Source organism: Oratosquilla oratoria, chromosome 16 (genome assembly GCF_046742065.1).
Source record: "Oratosquilla oratoria isolate Oo_2021 chromosome 16, ASM4674206v1, whole genome shotgun sequence".
NCBI classification, from domain to species: domain Eukaryota; kingdom Metazoa; phylum Arthropoda; class Malacostraca; order Stomatopoda; family Squillidae; genus Oratosquilla; species Oratosquilla oratoria.
The window spans coordinates 12913369-12930163 of record NC_134792.1 but is presented as its reverse complement, the minus strand read 5'-3'; the positions used below and the strand labels follow the sequence as shown (position 1 = coordinate 12930163).

General features: G+C 45.0%; 1 protein-coding gene across 7 annotated transcripts in view; it reads left to right on the top strand.

The window, feature by feature from the left end:
- The window catches only part of fra (neogenin protein frazzled), a 569771-nt gene that overhangs the window by 286192 nt on the left and 266784 nt on the right, over positions 1–16795 (top strand). The window lies entirely within an intron of this gene.

The following is a 16795-nucleotide window of genomic DNA, read 5'->3' as shown; positions in this document are numbered from 1 at the left end:
GGCGCTTTTACTCGTCTGAGGGCGGGGCGGGGCGGCGAGCTGTGGTGTGGTCGGCGTTTAGGGATGGAGAGGAGTGGCGCCAGCGGGACAGGGAGGAGGGAAAGGAAGGAGGGAAGGGAGGGAGGGAGGGTGAGAAAGAGGGCGTGGAGGGACGTGGGGAGTGGGAAGGGCGGTAAGAGGATTGGGAGGCAGCGAGGGAGCAGTGGGAGAGGAGGAAGGGAGGAGTGGGAGAGGATGGGGAGTGAAGGTGAGGAAGGGAGGAGGGGAGGAGTGGGAGAGGAGAGGAAGTGATAGGGAGGGAGGGAGGAGTGGGACGTGTGGAGGGGAAGAGAGATGGGAAAGGAGGGGGAATGAGAAGAAGGAGGGAGGATAGGAGGGATGGAGGGAAGGAAGAGGAGTGGCGGGGGAAAAAAGGAAATGGAGAGGAGGGAAAGTGAGAGGGAGGGAGGGAGTTGTGTTAAGGGCTGAGAGATGGAGAAGGAGGGAAGAGGGAAAGTGGAGGGGAGAGAAGTGGGAGGTTGGAGGGTGAGTGGGAGGGAAGAAAGGAGGAAGGACCGGGAGAGACTTGGTGGGAGATTGATGAGAGTGGGAAGGAAGGAAGGAGGTAGAGAGGTGGGGGGGGTGGAAGGGACAATGAGAGCAGGAAGAAAGGTGGGAGAGTTGAGGGAGGGAAGTACAGAAGGAGAGTAAGAGGGAATAAAGGGGAGAGTGAGTGGGAGGGAGGGACTAGGAGGAAGTGGAAGTTAGGGAGTGGGAGAGGGAGGGAGGGGTGGATGGAACAGGTTAGAGAGCATTGGGGCACTCCACCCAAGTTCACCCAGCAGAGGATGCAGTGACCACTACTACCTCCGCCTCCACTCACCCACTCCTCGGAAAATAAGATATATATATATATATATATATATATATATATATATATATATATATATATATATATATATTACAAAGGATTACAAAGGCAAAGCATGCCGACAGGAGACCTTTTGATCCATATCTAGGTCGGATGCAAAAAAAAAAAAAAAAAAAAAAAAAAAAAATCATATTAATAATAAATTAAAACTATAACAATGTAAATAACAATATATGTATGTATATGATATATATACATGTATTATATATATATACATATATATATATATATATATATATATATATATATAAGTAGGTTTAAAAATGAATAAGTAAAAACAAGATAATGTTCAAAACGAAAGTTAAAAAAAAAAAAAAAGAGAGATTACAATCGATGGTGAGAGTTTTGAAGAAGTTGAAGAGTATAATTATTTAGGCCAGGCGGTGAAAGTGACAGAAGATCGTGATAATGAAATAAAAAACCTATTACAATTGGTTGGAAAGTGTTTGGTAAGCATGATAAAATCCTGAGAGGCTCTCTACCTTTATGTTAGAATCGTAAAGTTTACGGTCAATGCATTCTGCTAGCAATAATCTACGGGGACTTGGGAACTGACGAAGGCGATGAAAACAAAGCCAACGACTGCACAGAGGAGAATGGAGAGATCAATGATGGGAATAACGCTGAGAGACAGAAAGAGAGCAAGTTGGGTGAGAGAGCAGACTAGAGCGAAAGATATTGTGGAGGCGGTAAAAGAGAGGAAGTGGAATTGGGCAGGTAAGTTAGTACGAACGACTGATGATCAATGGAACAAGTGTGTTACTGAATGGAAGCCGCGAGATGGGAAGCATGGAAGAGGGAGACCGGATAGAAGGTGGAGAGACGAGATTCTCGAGAAGTTTACAGGAGTGACGTGTCAGAGGTTGGCGCGGTCGTGTGAATCATGGAATGCTATGAAGGGGGCCTTTGTTCAGCAGTGGACTCAGGATGGCTGATTTTATATATATATATATATATATATATATATATATATATATATATATGTGTGTGTGTGTGTGTGTGTGTGTGTGTGTGTGTGTGTGTGTGTGTGTGTGTGTGTGTGTGTGTTTACCTAGTATTTTACGGGACGAGAGCTATGCTCGTAGTGACCCGTTTTTGTATCTCTCCACATCCAGTTTATTCTTAAAATCGTGTATAATAGTTCTGGCATTCACTGTTTCTCCGTTCAGTTTGTTCCAGACATCAATCACTCTGTGTGGGAAGTTTTTTTTTTTTTTTTTTTTTCTTTCTCTAGGTCCCTTCTGTAACTGTCTTTCTTTGGTTTCTTTTCGTGTCTTCTTGTTTCTCTTCTGTCCCACTTTAATAAGTCGTCTCTATCGAGAATTTCCATCCCTTTCATAATTCTGAAAATGTGTGTGTGTGTGTGTGTGTGTGTGTGTGTGTGTGTGTGTGTGTGTGTTGGGACATTGATGAAAGTGGAAAAAGAAGTCATGGGTCTAGTTCCGAGTTTTTGAGTTTATTCCTGACCGGTTTCGCTGAAGAAGCATAGAGCGAAACCGGTTTCGCTCTATGCTTCTTCAGCGAAACCGGTTTCGCTCTATGCTTCTTCAGCGAAACCGGTCAGGAATAAACTCAAAAACTCGGAACCGATCCGTGACTTCTTTTTCCACTTTCATCATATATATATACTGTATATGTTTGTGTGTATGTATATATATATATATATGTACATATATGTATAATATGTATACATATATGTATATATATATATATGTACATATATGTATAATATGTATACATATGTATATATATATATATACATATGTGTATATGTATATATGTATATATATATATATATATATATATATATATATATATATATGTATATATATACACACATATACCAAAGGCTTTTCCCCCTTACAAGGGAGGCAGCCAGAAAAGAAAGACATAAAATCCACTCCCATCCCATCCCCTCATACTCCACTCCCATCCACCCCCTCCCTCCCTCTTATCTTGGCACCTCCTGGATGACGGGTCATCCTGCATCTCGCTCACTGCCCTGGGTCAGAAGCAGTGTCACAAGACACAGCACATCCACTGCAAGGCAACTTCATTAAATGGGCGACCCCCCTCTCCGTCCCCTCATGCAACAATGGAGAAGACGGGGAGAAATCCCTTCGGGCTGCGTCAATTTATTTTTCACACATACTCCCTGACTCCTATCCCCCACCCACTTCCCCTCATGCATCACAGCATCATCCATACACAATCATTCTCCATTCAACCCCATCTTCTGTCTTCTCCCGTCCTTCCTCAACAGACATTCCCCTCTTTTCCAATGCCCCTTTTACCCCATCCATCCGTCCTATCCTTGGTCGCCCACTCATGTTCACTCCTTCTATCTCTGCCTTCCACACCTCCTTTACTAATCTTTCTTCACTCATTCTTTCCATGTGTCCTAACCATCCCAATACTCTTTCATCAACCCTATCTCCCAACTCCCTTTCCATCTCCGGTCTCCTCCTCACCTCGTTTCTCACTCTATCCAGCCTAGTAACCCCTATCATGCTTCTCAGGCACCTCATCTCAAACACATTCAAACTCCTCTCTTCCTCTCTTATGTTCTATGTTTCTGCCCCATACAGTACTGTCGGCAGAATCACTCCTTCATGTAATCTTCTCTTAGCATTCATTCCCAAATGTCTATTACTTTTTAACCTCCCAAGGCATTTGTTTCTTTCAATCTACATTCAACCTCTACCTACACTCCTTTTCCCGCCACATTCGCACCCAAGTATCCAATATTATCCACTTCCTCCTGTCTCTCTTCCTTAATACTCACTTCCAGTCTGCTGCCACTTTCTCCCCTTGTACATATCATCACCTTATATTTACCCACATTTATTTTTAACTTCTTTCTTTCACACACCTTCCCAAACTCTGTCACTAATTTCCTCAATCCCTCCTCTGTTCCTGCTACAAGCGCAGTGTCGTCAGCAAACAACAACTGGCTTATCTCCCACTTTTCTTCATTTTCTTTAATCAACTTCAATCCCCGATCCACTACCCTTGCATTTACCTCTCCCACCACCCCAGCCAAGGCGACATAACAAATCCATTTCTGATTCTAACACAAACTCTACTACTCTCGTAAAAAATCTTAACTGCTTCCAAAAGCTTTCCTCCTATCCCATATATCTGCAGTACCTCCCACATTGCCTTCCTGTCTATCCTGCCATAAGCCTTTTCCAAATCCATAAAGGCCCAAAAAACATCCTTACTTTTTCCTAAAGCTTTCTCATATATCTGTCTTACCACACAACACCTACCTGTCCTAAACCCACACTGTTACTCACCAATTACTCCCTCTCTTCCTCTCCTAATCCTCTCAATCAAGACCCTCCCATAAGCTTTCCCAACTACACTTAACAAACTGATCCCTCTGAAACTACTACACTCACACTTGTACCCTTTTCCCTTGTGAAGTGGAATTATACAGGCACTCCTTCAGTCCCCCGGCACTCTACCCTCTATTAAACAAACATTAAATAACTTCACCAGCCAGTCCACCATTACTGTACCTCCTCTTTTTTGACATTCTGCATAACACCCATACAACCCTGGTGCCTTACCTGCTCTCATCATCTTAACAACTGCCTTCACTTCATCCTTCATTATTTCTCCTCCATTTTCCTCACTCATCACTGCAACTACCTTTCTTCCCCATCCTCCTTCACATTTAGTACATACATACATATACCAAGGCTCTTTCCCCCTTCCAAGGGAGGTAGCCAAAAAGGGAAAGGCATAAAAACACTCCCACCCATTTCATCCCTAAATACACTCCACACCCCTCCCACCCTTCCTCTCATCTGAGCACCTCCTGGATGACGGGTCATCCCTGCACCCTGCCCACCGCCCTGGGTCAGAAGCAGTGTCGCAAGACACAGTACATCCACAGCGAGGCCGCTTCATTTAATCGGCGACCCCCCCTCTCCGTCCCCCTTTGCATATAAAGCGAGGACGGGGAGAAATCCCTTCGGGCTGCGTCAAAATTTACTCACACATACTACCCCACCCCCCACTTCCCCGCCCATTTCTCCTCATGCAGTCACAACATCATCCATATACAACCATTCTCCACTCACCTCTGTCTTCCGTCCTCTCCCTTCCTTCCTCAACAGACATTCCCCTCTTCCCCAAAGCCCCCTTCACCCCATCCATCCACCTCATCCTAGGACGTCCCCTCATGTTCACTCCCTCCACATCTGCCTTCCATACCTCTTTTACTAGTCTTTCTTCACTCATTCTTTCCATGTGTCCAAACCATCCTAATATTCTTTCATCAACCCTATCTCCCAAATCCTTTTTCACCCCTGTTCTCCTCCTCACCTCATTTCTCACTCTATCTAGCCTAGTAACCCCCACCATACTTCTCAGACACCTCATCTCAAACACATTCAAACTCCTTCTCTCTTCTTCTCTTATGTTCCACGTTTCTGCCCCATACAGTGCTGTTGGCACAATCACTCCTTCATACAGTCTCCTCTTCGCATCCATTCCCAAATGTCTATTCCTCATTACACTCTTAAAACCACCAAGGCATTTACTCGCTTCTCTCAATCTACATTCTACCTCCACCTTCACTCCACCTTTTCCTGCTACACTTGCACCCAAGTATCTAAAACTATCCACTTCCTCCAGTCGCTCTCCCTTAATGTTCACTTCCAGTCTACTGCCACTTTCACCCCTTGTACATCTCATCACCTTACTTTTACCCACATTTATCTTTAGCTTTCTTCTATCACATACTCTCCCAAACTCTGCCACCAGCCTCCTCAATCCCTCCTCCGACCCTGCCACAAGCGCAGCGTCGCCCGCAAACAACAGCTGGCTCACCTCCCACTTTTCTCCATTTTCTTTAACCATCTCCAATCCCTGACTCACTACCCTAGCATTCACCTCTCGCACCACCCCATCCATGTATAAGTTGAACAGCCAGGGCGACATAACGCATCCTTGACGAAGTCCCACCTTTACTTCAAACCACTCACTCTCTCCATTTCTAATCCTAACACATGCTCTACTACTCTCATAAAAACTCTTGACAGCTCCCAAAAGCTTTCCTCCTATCCCATAAATCTGCACAACCTCCCACAGCGCCCCTCCGTCCACCCTATCACAAGCCTTTTCCAGATCCATGAAAGCCCAAAAAACATCCTTCCCCTTTCCTATAGCTTTCTCACATATCTGTCTTACCACAAAGATCTGATCTACACAACCTCTACCCGTCCTAAATCCACACCGTTCCTCACCAATTACTCCCTCTGTTCCTCTCCTAATCCTCTCAATTAAGATCCTCCCATAAGCCTTCCCTACTACACTCAACAGGCTAATCCCTCTGAAATTACTACATTCACACTTGTCCCCTTTTCCCTTGTAAAGAGGAACTATACAGGCACTACTCCAGTCCTCCGGTACTCTACCCTCTCTCCAGCAAACATTAAATAACCTCACCAACCAGTCCACCATCACTGCACCTCCCTTTTTCAGACATTCTGCATGACATCCATCCAGACCAGGTGCCTTACCTGCTTTCATCATCTTTACAGCTGCCTTCACCTCATCCTTCCCCATTTCTCCTCCACTCCCCTCACTCATCACTCTCATTTTCTTCGCATTTCCCACTGCAGCTATCTTTCCTTCCCTATCCTCCTTCACATTCAGCAACTCCCTAAAATATTCTGCCCATCTTCCCCTCACTGCCATCTCTTCCATTATCAACTCTCCATCTGTACCACATTTAGTAACTCCCTAAAATACTCTGCCCACCTTCCCCTTACTGCCTTCTCTTCCGTTATCATCTCTCCATCTGCACCTTTTACCTTTTCTTCTCTACTTGATTCGCGTCCTCCTCCTCTCTTAATTTCTTTCCAATTTTTTTCCAAAATTTTCTGTCGTACTCTTACCCCATTTCACATCTGCTCTTCTCTTTGCCTCCTTTATCTTATGCTTTACTTCTCTTCTCTTTTCTTTGTACCTCACATATGATTCTCCCGTCCTATTTTGTAACCAATCTGTGAAAGCTCGCTTCTTCTCTTCTACAACCTTCTTGGCTTCCTTATCCCAACACTCACTACCCTTCCTTCTATTTCCTCCCGTCCTTCTTGTTCCACACACCATCCTTGCACACCTTGTGACTCCCTCCTTGAACCATCCCCATTCCTCCTTCACTCCTAGTTCTCTTCTATCCTTCACTCCCTCCCACTCCTCTTTCAGCTTCTTCTTGTACTCCTCCTTTTCTTTCTCATTTAAGCAGTTTACTCTAAGCACCTCCCTACCTTCTGTCCTTTTCCTTTTTCTCCATCTATCCTCCACTCTCAACTTACCTTCCACCAAAAAATTATATGATATTCCCCCACCCTCTCTCCTTAGAACATGTACATCCCTAACTCTTCCTACTATATTTCTGGTTACTACTATAGTCCATTAACACTATCTGCCACCCTTCCATCCACCACCTTCTCCCATCCTTGACTTTCTTCCTAAACATAGTATTCGCTGTGATCAACTCTCTAGACACATCTTCACCATCAACTCTCCTCTACGATTCTTTCTTAGAACTCCACACTTACCAACCATATATATATATATATATATATATATATATATATATATATATATATATATATATATATATATATATATATATATATATATATATATATACAGTATATACACCGCCTGAGGCTTGCCTGGAGTGGATCCCGGTCGGCTGGCGTCCCGTTTCAGGCCAAGAAGGTCTCTCTTCCTTATCCAGAATAAAATCTACAAAACTTGAAGGGGTTGATTTTACCCCCGGGTTTGTTTCTGTGTCCTCTTCCTGTGTGTGTCCTTCTACATCTGCCTTAATGTGTCCTTCCCATAACCCTCCAGTATGTTCCACATGACCTTTTGCTTGTCGTCCTTATGCCCTTCCTACCGTCTTCTTGTGACTTTCCAGTAGACACTGTCCTAACTCTGGCAGCCTTCGTAATTCTTTACTCTGCCCCTACTCCCCGCCACCACAAATATATATATATATATATATATATATATATATATATATATATATATATATATATATATATATATATATATAATAGAAATAAATGCATAGATAAATAAATAATGATATTGATGATATGAAAAATATAATAGATTATAATCATTAGGAGTTAAACATAATAAAATGGGATTAAAGGTGATCTTGCCCCTTCGCCCTCTCCCTCCCTTCCCCCTTCTCCCTTTCCCCTTCCCCCTCTCCCTTCCCTTGTAAGCTGAATGAAAGCATCCAGATTTAACCAGAATAAACTTATGAATTATGTTTCTTTGAAGACATTCCCCTGCGCTGCCGTCAGACGATTTTATTCACCTGAAGTCACGACGACCCGCGGTCTGTGCCTCCGCTCAGCCGCCCCCCCCCTCCCCCTCACCGTGTGAATAGGATCACCTGGCAGCAGCCATACCGAAGGTTGTATGTTTGCCAGAGGGTCACACCCGGCCAGTGGCGGCTTATGTGAAGGGATCTCCTTCAGCTGAATAGAATCGCCTAGTGGTAATCAGAGTGAACATGGGCCTTAATCCACTGAGGGTGGGGGATCCTCCCCCTCCCTCGTCCCCCTTCACCCCCACCCCCGCCCCCCCTTACATGGATAAAATCGTCTGGCGGCGGTAGCCTTAATGAAAATGCAAAACAGAACCGCTCTTGACCAGGTTAAAAATCTGCAATGCAGATGCTCCTCCCCCCATTCCCGAGCCCTTAGGACGGGTCTCGACCCAACCCGCTTCGTCTCGCCCGCTCCACGTACTGTTGCACACTGCAGCCGGGACGACCCGCCTCGCTCGTCTTGTCTTGTCGTCCGCCCTCTCTTCCTCTCCCCCCCCCCATGCTTACTTGACCACCCGCACCATACGTCTCCTCATCCTCATCCTCCACTCCTTCCTCCACTCCCTCCTCTCCCGCTGCCTCATCCCCCTTTTCCTCTTCTTCTTTTTCTTCTTCTTCTTCTTTCTCCTCCTCCTTCTTATCCTTTTCCTCCTCATAAGCATCCAGATAATATTCCCGTACCTTGTCCTTTTCTTCTTCCTCCTCCTCCTTCACTCTTTCTCCTCCTTCTCCTCCGTTTCCTCCTCCACCCCTTCCTCCCCTCTTCCTCTTCTTCCTCCTCCTCCTCCTTCTGCATTCCCTCCTCCTCCTCCTCTTCTTTTTCTTCTTCTTTTTTCTCCTCCATCTCTTCCTCCTCTCAACCATCCAGATAATATTCCCCTGCCTTGTCCTTTCCTCCTTCCTCCATCTGCTGCTCCTCCTCCTCCTCCTTCTCCTGCTCCTCTTGCTCCTCTTCTTTCTCTTCCTCCTTCTCTCTCTCTTCCACTTCTTCTTTTTCCCCTTCTGTCACCTCCTCCTCCTCCTCCTCCTTGTCCTCCACCTCATATCCCTCTTCCTTCTCCTCGTCCTTCTCCTCCCTCTTTCCCCTCTCTGCTCATTTTCCCTCTCCTTCTCCACCTTATACCCTCCTCCTCCTCTTTGACACCCTCTTTCTCCTCTTCCCCTCCTCCTCTTCCCCTCCTCCTCCTCCTCCTCCTCCTCCTCCTTTTCCTGCTCTTGCTCCTCTCGTTCCTCCACATCAGGATATTGACCACATAAGTGTTATTGACCGCCCCAAGGTGTTAGGGAATGTAATGATCTCTATGGACCAGTGTTACGCATATTTTTGTGTGTGATTGAAGACTAATTTTGCGCTCAAGGAAAAACGCTGATCACTTTTATAGTCCACCTTTCCTCCTTTCTGCTGCTGAAGCCCTCCTTAAATCGCTCTTTTACCACTTCCTTTAAGACTCCACCTTTTAGATGGCCTGTTCCCTCCTCCTCCTCCTCCTCCTCCTCCTCCTCCTCCTCCTTCTTCTCCTCCTTCTCTTCCTCTTCTCGTCGCCACTGAAGCATGGCCAAGACTCCACTTGTATCTAAAGAGAGTCCGCCCGCCGTTCCTCCAGGTCGATTTTATTATTTGTGTCCTTTTTATGACCAAATATATTTCTCGTCATTTTTCTCGACCCATTCTCGCCAAATTTATATTCTTTTTGTCACCTCTTGAAGAAGACTGACTGCTGTGCTTTGTGTGGATGAGGCCTCTGCGACAGTCCCGAGACGCATCGTAGGAAACAGTGAGAGGCCCCACTCGCAAGAGAAGAGGTTCAGACGGGGGTCGCCCCAATTTGGCGTCGATAAATTCGTCTGGTGGTTGAAAGGGCTTTGTTTGTCTTCTTCTTCCTCATCTCCTCTTCCTCCTCCTCCTCCTCCTCCAATTCTTCCTCATCTTCCGCCTCCTCCACCACACACTCTTTCCCCTCCTCTTTGTTCTTCTCCTTCACTTCCTCATCATCATCTTCTTCCTCTTCCTCTCCCTCTCCCTCCTCTTCTTCCTCCTCTTTCTTATCCTCTTACTCCTGCTCCTCCTCCTCCTCCTCCTCCTCCTCCTACTCTTCTGTCTCCTCTTCCTTCTCTTCCCCATCCTTTTCTCCCTCCTCCCTTTTCTCCACGTCCTCCTCCTACTCTTCCTCCTCCCCTCTTCCTCTTCCTCTTCCACCTCCCCCTCTTCTCCTCCTCATCCTCTTCCTTCTCCTATTCTTCCTCCTCCCCTCCTCCTCTTCCTCCTCCACCTCCCCCTCTTCCCCTCCTCCTCCCCTTCCTCTTCTTCCTTCTCCACTTACTACTGTTCCTCCTCTTCCATCTCCTCTTACTCTTCTTTCTCCTCTTTCATCTCTTCTTCCTCCTCTTCATCTCCCTCTTCTTCCTCCTCTTTCTCCTCCTCTTCCATCTCCTCTTCCTCCTCGTATATATCTCTTCCTTCTCTTCCCCATCCTCTTCTCCCTCCTCCCTTTTCTCCTCCTCCTCCTTCTCTTCCCCATCCTCTCTTCCCTCCTTCCTTTTCTCCTTCTCTTCCTCCTCCTCCTCCTCCTCTTTCTCTTCCTCCTCCTCCTCTTTCTCCTCCTCTTTCTCCTCCTCCTCCTTCTCTTTCTCTTTCACTCCTCCTCCTCTTCCTCCTCTTCTTCCTCCTTTTCCTTCTCCTCTAACTCCTCTTCCATTTACTCCTCCTCCTGTAACTCCTTTTCCTCCTCCTCCTATATCTCTTCCTCTTTCTTCTCTTCCCCATCCTCTCCCTCCTCTTCCTCCTCCTCCTCCTCTTCCCCTCCACCTCCCCTTCTCCTCTACCTCCTTCCTCCTCCTCCTCTTCATCCTCTTCTTCCTCCTTTTCCTTCTCTAATTCCTCTTCCTCCTCCTCCTGTAACTCCTTTTCCTCCTTCTCCTCCTCCTCCTCCTATATCTCTTCCTCTTTCTTCTCTTCCCCATACTCTCCCTCCTCCCCTTTCTTCACCTCCTCTTCCTCCTCCTCTTCCTCCCCTCCTCTTCTCCCACCACCTCCCCTTCTCCTCTTGACCCTCTTCTTCCTCCTTTTCCTCCTCTAACTCCTCCTCCTCCTCCTATATCTCTTCCTCTTTCTTCTCTTCCCCATCCTCTCCCTCCTCCTCTCCCTCCTCCTTCTCTTCCTCCTCCTCTTCCTCCTCTTCCCCCTCCACCTCCCCTCCTTCTCTTCCTCCTCCCTCCTCCTCCTCTTTATCCTCTTCTTTCTCCTTTTCCTTCTCTAACTCCTCTTCCTTCTCCTTCTCCTCCTCCTTCTCCTCCTCCTCCTTCTGTAACTCCTTTTCCTCCTCCTCCTCCTCCTCCTATATTTCGTCCTCTTTCTTCTCTTCCCCATCTTCTCCCTCCTCTCCTTTCTTCACCTCCTCTTCCTCCTCCTCTTCCTCCCCCTCATCTTCCCCTCCTCCACTTCCTCCTCCCTCCTCCTCTTCTTCCTCCTTTTCCTTCTCCTCCTCCTTCTCCTCCTATATCTCTTCCTTTTTCTTCTCTTCCCCATCCTCTCTTTTCTCTTTTAACTCCTCCTCCTCCTCCTCCTCCTCCTATATCTCTTCTTCCTTCTTTTCCTTCTCCTCTAACTCCTCCTCATCCTTCTCCTTCTCCTATATCTCTTTCTTCTCTTCCCCATCCTCTTCCTTCTTTTTTAACTCTTTCTCCTTCTCCTCCTCCTCCTCCTATATCTCTTTCTTTTTCTTCTGTGTCCCATCCTCTCCCTCCTCCCCTTTCTCACCTCCTCTTCCTCCTCCCGTCTTCCCCCTTCACCTCCCCTCCTCCTCTTCTTCTTCCTCCTCTTTTTCCTTCCCTCCTCTTCCTCTTCTTCCTCCCCTCCTCTTCCTCCTCTTCTTCCTCCCCTCCTCTTCCTCCTCCTCGTCCTCTAGGATGCCCTAAGAGGGCGAAGAACCGAAATCTTCAATATCCGAATATGGCCGGTTGATGAGATCCGTGGGCGCCATCTTGCCAGTTGTAAGGAAATTACTTTCTCCCGAATTGTAAATAGGAAACAAAGCTTCTGACGGTGCGAGGAATGAGGTCTAGATTGTTTAGCTCGTTCCTAGTTTGGTGTTGCACCGGTCTTGTAAAAATGACGTCTGCAAGAAGACTGGGGCACCAGCATTTTCTAGGGTTGTTGCCCCGGCCCAGTCGGTGGTGTTTTGAGACGCCTACGCCAGGAGACGCTGAGTAGCTGCGTCCACAACCGTCACCTTTACCCCAGAATGCGCTTTAGGAACAGTTGGGTCAGGCAGTAACAGTCACTGCTAGGAATTAGAGTGGTGTGTTGGACTCGAGTCCATAACAGAGCGAATGCGAGACCAGCACGACATCAACCCAACTGACCTGGGAGCTAGATATGAGCGCGACACTTTTATTGTCTTGGGTTCTTTTGCATTTAGGTGATGCTCTGCATCAGGTACATGGCATAGGTGGAACGCGGGACGCCTCAGGCTTGTAGTGGCTTTCCAAAGAGAAAGTGGAGGTGGAGGAAGAGGAAGAGAAAGGAGAGGAAGGGAAGGAGGAATGTGTCTGTAATCTGTATTCGCTATTACGCATAATGCCCCTGACTATGATACTTGGACAGGTATCGAAATGTCGAAACCTTACAATGCGAGTCTGGTGTGTATGTTTTTCTTCTATATGTATATAAATATATATGAAATTAAATGTACGTGTTTTTTTGTGTGTGCGCGCGCGCGTGTGTGTATTTATTTACCTACTAGTATCTTACTGGAAGGGGAGCTACGCTCGTGGTGTTCCGTGTATTTACCTAGTTGTATTTTACGGGACGAGAGCTATGCTCGTAGTGATCCGTTTTCGTATCTCTCCGCATCCAGTTTATTCTTAAAATCATGTATAGTTTTGGCACTCACTGATTCTCCGTTTAGTTTGTTCCAGACATCGATCACCCTATGTGGGAAGCTATTCTTTTTCAGGTCTTTTCTGTAAAAGAGAGGGGGGGTCACCGATTAAATGAAGCGGCCTCGCTGTGGATGTACTGTGTCTTGCGACACTGCTTCTGACCCAGGGCGGTGGGCAGGGTGCAGGGATGACCCGTCATCCAGGAGGTGCTCAGATGAGAGGAAGGGTGGGAGGGGTGTGGAGTGTATTTAGGGATGAAATGGGTGGGAGTGTTTTTATGCCTTTCCCTTTTTGGCTACCTCCCTTGGAAGGGGGAAAAAGCCTTGGTATATGTATGTATGTCCTTCTTTAGCTTCTTTTCGTGTCCTCTTGTTTCTCTTCTGTCCCATTTTAATAAGTCGTCTCTATCGAGAATTTCCATCCCTTTCATAATTCTGTAAATGGTCAACAAATCACCTCTTTCTCTTCTCTGTTCCAGTGTTGATAGATGTAATTTCTCCAATCTTTGTTCGTATGTCAAATTTGATAGTGTAGGTGTCATTTTTGTCGCTGCTCTTTAGATTCTTTCTAATTTTCTTAATTTCTTTTTTGTGCTAGGTGCCCATAGTTTTGCAGCATACTCTTGTCTAGGTCTTATTAGTGTAACCACTATTTTCTTTACCATTTCTTCATCCATGTAGTCGAAGGCCTCTTTCATTGATCTTAATAAGTTAAGAGTCTTTCCAAATAATTTATTGACATGTTTATCAGGTGTCAAGTCACTTGAGATGATCACTTCCAGGTCCGTTTCTGAATCGACTATTTTGACTTCATTGTTTCCAATTTTATAATGACCCGATATTCTAATGTTGCTTTTTCCAAATTCTATTATGCTACATTTCTTAATGTTGAAGTTCATTTCACATCTCTGACTCCATTCCCATATTTTGTCCAGGTCTATTTGTAGCGATCTGCAATTTTCTGTGCTTACTCTCTTGAGTAATTTGGCATCGTCAGCAAAGAAGTTCATATAACAATTCACTCCTTCATCCATATCATTTATATATATGACAAACATTAAAGGAGCCAATACAGAGCCTTGCGGGACGCCACTCTTCACATCTTCCCAGTTCGAATTTTTGTCTCTAAGTACCACTCTCATTTTTCTCCCCTTTAAGAAATCCTTCATCCATTCCAGTAGCTTACCTTGTATTCCTCCTATTATTTCAATTTTTTTCTTATTGATTTTTTACGTGGTACTTTATCAAATGCCTTCTTCCTCCCCTGTGTGTGTGTTTGTGTGTGTGTGTGTGTGTGTGTGTGTGTGTGTGTGTGTGTGTGTGTGTGTATGTGTGTGTGTTTGATTGTGTAGTTCTACGTGTATTCCAAAAGGTGAGTTACCAACCAGCCCTCCCACACCGGTCTGGTAGGCCTAGGTTCTTCTTCCCTCTCGGCCTTGGCAACAGACGAGAGCTCAAAAGAAGAGGTTTGTCCTTAAGTCTTGGCTTAGTGCCACTTCTTTTGATCGTCTTACGGCTCGTGTTCTTACGTCCCCCGCCCTCGCCATTTATTTTTAAATTTAGATTTGTTATTTATTTATCTATTTATTCGTTTATTGATCCATTTTGAGGTTTGCGGGGCTCTCATCCGTCCGGGAATACCCCACCCCCACCCCCAAACCTTGCGGCAGTCCGGCTTGATGTAGATCTTTAGCCATTCTCCTCTACCGCACTTTTATTTATTTATTTATTTATTTATTTATTTATTTATTTGTGTTTTCTAGTCCTCGTGAATTAAGATTTTTTTTAAATGGTTATGTTAATGATCCATAGATGAGGAAGACAGGTATTACTGCGAAATGAAGAGACAAGAGTAAGTGGAGCTAATCAAATGATGTAAATGATAAAATTAATTAGTTGCTAATTTAACCGCTGCTGAAGAAGGAAAGACGAGGAGCTGTGGCCATATGCAGGGCAGCAGTGGATGGCTACATGGAAAGGGAAAAGAAGTGTATCCCCGCCAATTATTAGTTATATTATGGTAAAGGTTTTTAAGGTCAGCAATAGTATGGAAAGTATATGTACTTACACACACACACACACACACACACGCACAGACACACACACACACACACACACACACACACACACACACACACACACACACACATATATCAATCAATCAATCAAATCAGCTATCCTGAGTCCACTGCTGAACAAAGGCCCCCTTCATAGCATTCCATGATTCACACGACCGCTCCAACCTCTGACACGTCACTCCTGTAAACTTCTCAATCTCGTCTCTCCACCTTCTATCCGGTCTCCCTCTTCCATGCTTCCCATCTCGCGGCGTCCATTCAGTAACACACTTGTTCCATTGATCATCAGTCGTTCGTACTAACTTATCTGCCCAATTCCACTTCCTCTCTTTTACCGCCTCCACAATATCTTTCGCTCTAGTCTGCTCTCTCACCCAACTTGCTCTCTTTCTGTCTCTCAGCGTTATTCCCATCATTGATCTCTCCATTTTCCTTTGTGCCATCCTTAGCTTTGTTTCCATTGCCTTCGTCAGTTTCCAAGTTTCACATCCGTAGATTATTGCGTTTCAAACATAAAGGTAGAGAGCCTCCCACGATTTTATTATGTTTACCAAACACTTTTTTGTAATACGTCTTTTTATTTCATTATCATGAACTTTTGTCACTTTCACCATCTGGTCTAAATAATTATACTCTTCAACTTCTTCAAGACTCGCACCATCGATTATAATCTCTTTTCTTTGAACTTTCGTGTTGAACATTACTTTGGTTTTACTCATTCATTTTTAAACCTACTTTGAGACTTTCCTTGTTTAGATCACTCAGCATATCTTGCAAGTCTTCTGCTTTTTCTGAAATAAGAATAATGTCATCCGCAAATCTTAGGTGGTTCAAATATTCGCCATTAATCTTCAAACTTTTCTCATCCCAACTCAACCTTCTGAAAATCTCTTCCAGGCAAGCTGTAAATAATTTGGGTGAAATTGTATCGCCTTGCCGTACTTCTTTCTCGATTTTGATCTTCTCTGTATCTTTATGTAGTCGAATTATAGCGGTACCTTTCGCATAAATCTTTATTCTAAAGCATTTACGATCTGTTCGTTTGTACCCTGATTGCGTAGCGAGTTTAGTATTGCTATGTGTTCTACCGAGTCAAAGGTTTTCTCGTAATTTACAAAAGCTAAACAGAAAGGTATATTATATTCTGTCGTTTTCTCGATTAGTTGATTTATCGCCTGCAAATGGTCTAGAGTCAAGTATCCGCTCCTAAAGCCTGCCTGTTCTCTCGGTTGGTTTCCATCTAGAACTTGACTTAGTCTTTTTGTAAGGATCTTGGAGATTACTTTATATACAGTACATTTGATAGCAAACTAATCGGTCGATAGTTACTAAGGTCCTTCTGGTCTCCTTTTTTATGAAGCAAAATCACTATAGCATTGCACCACGATTCAGGAACGCTTTCCTGACGTAAGCACTGGATGTACAACTGAGCTAACGTAATATGAACTTCTATCCTTGCGTCTTTCAACAGATCTATCGATATATCATCTTCCCCGGGTGCTTTTCCTCGTTTCATATTTTTAGAGCAAATTCTACTTCTCTGTAATCTCTGGTA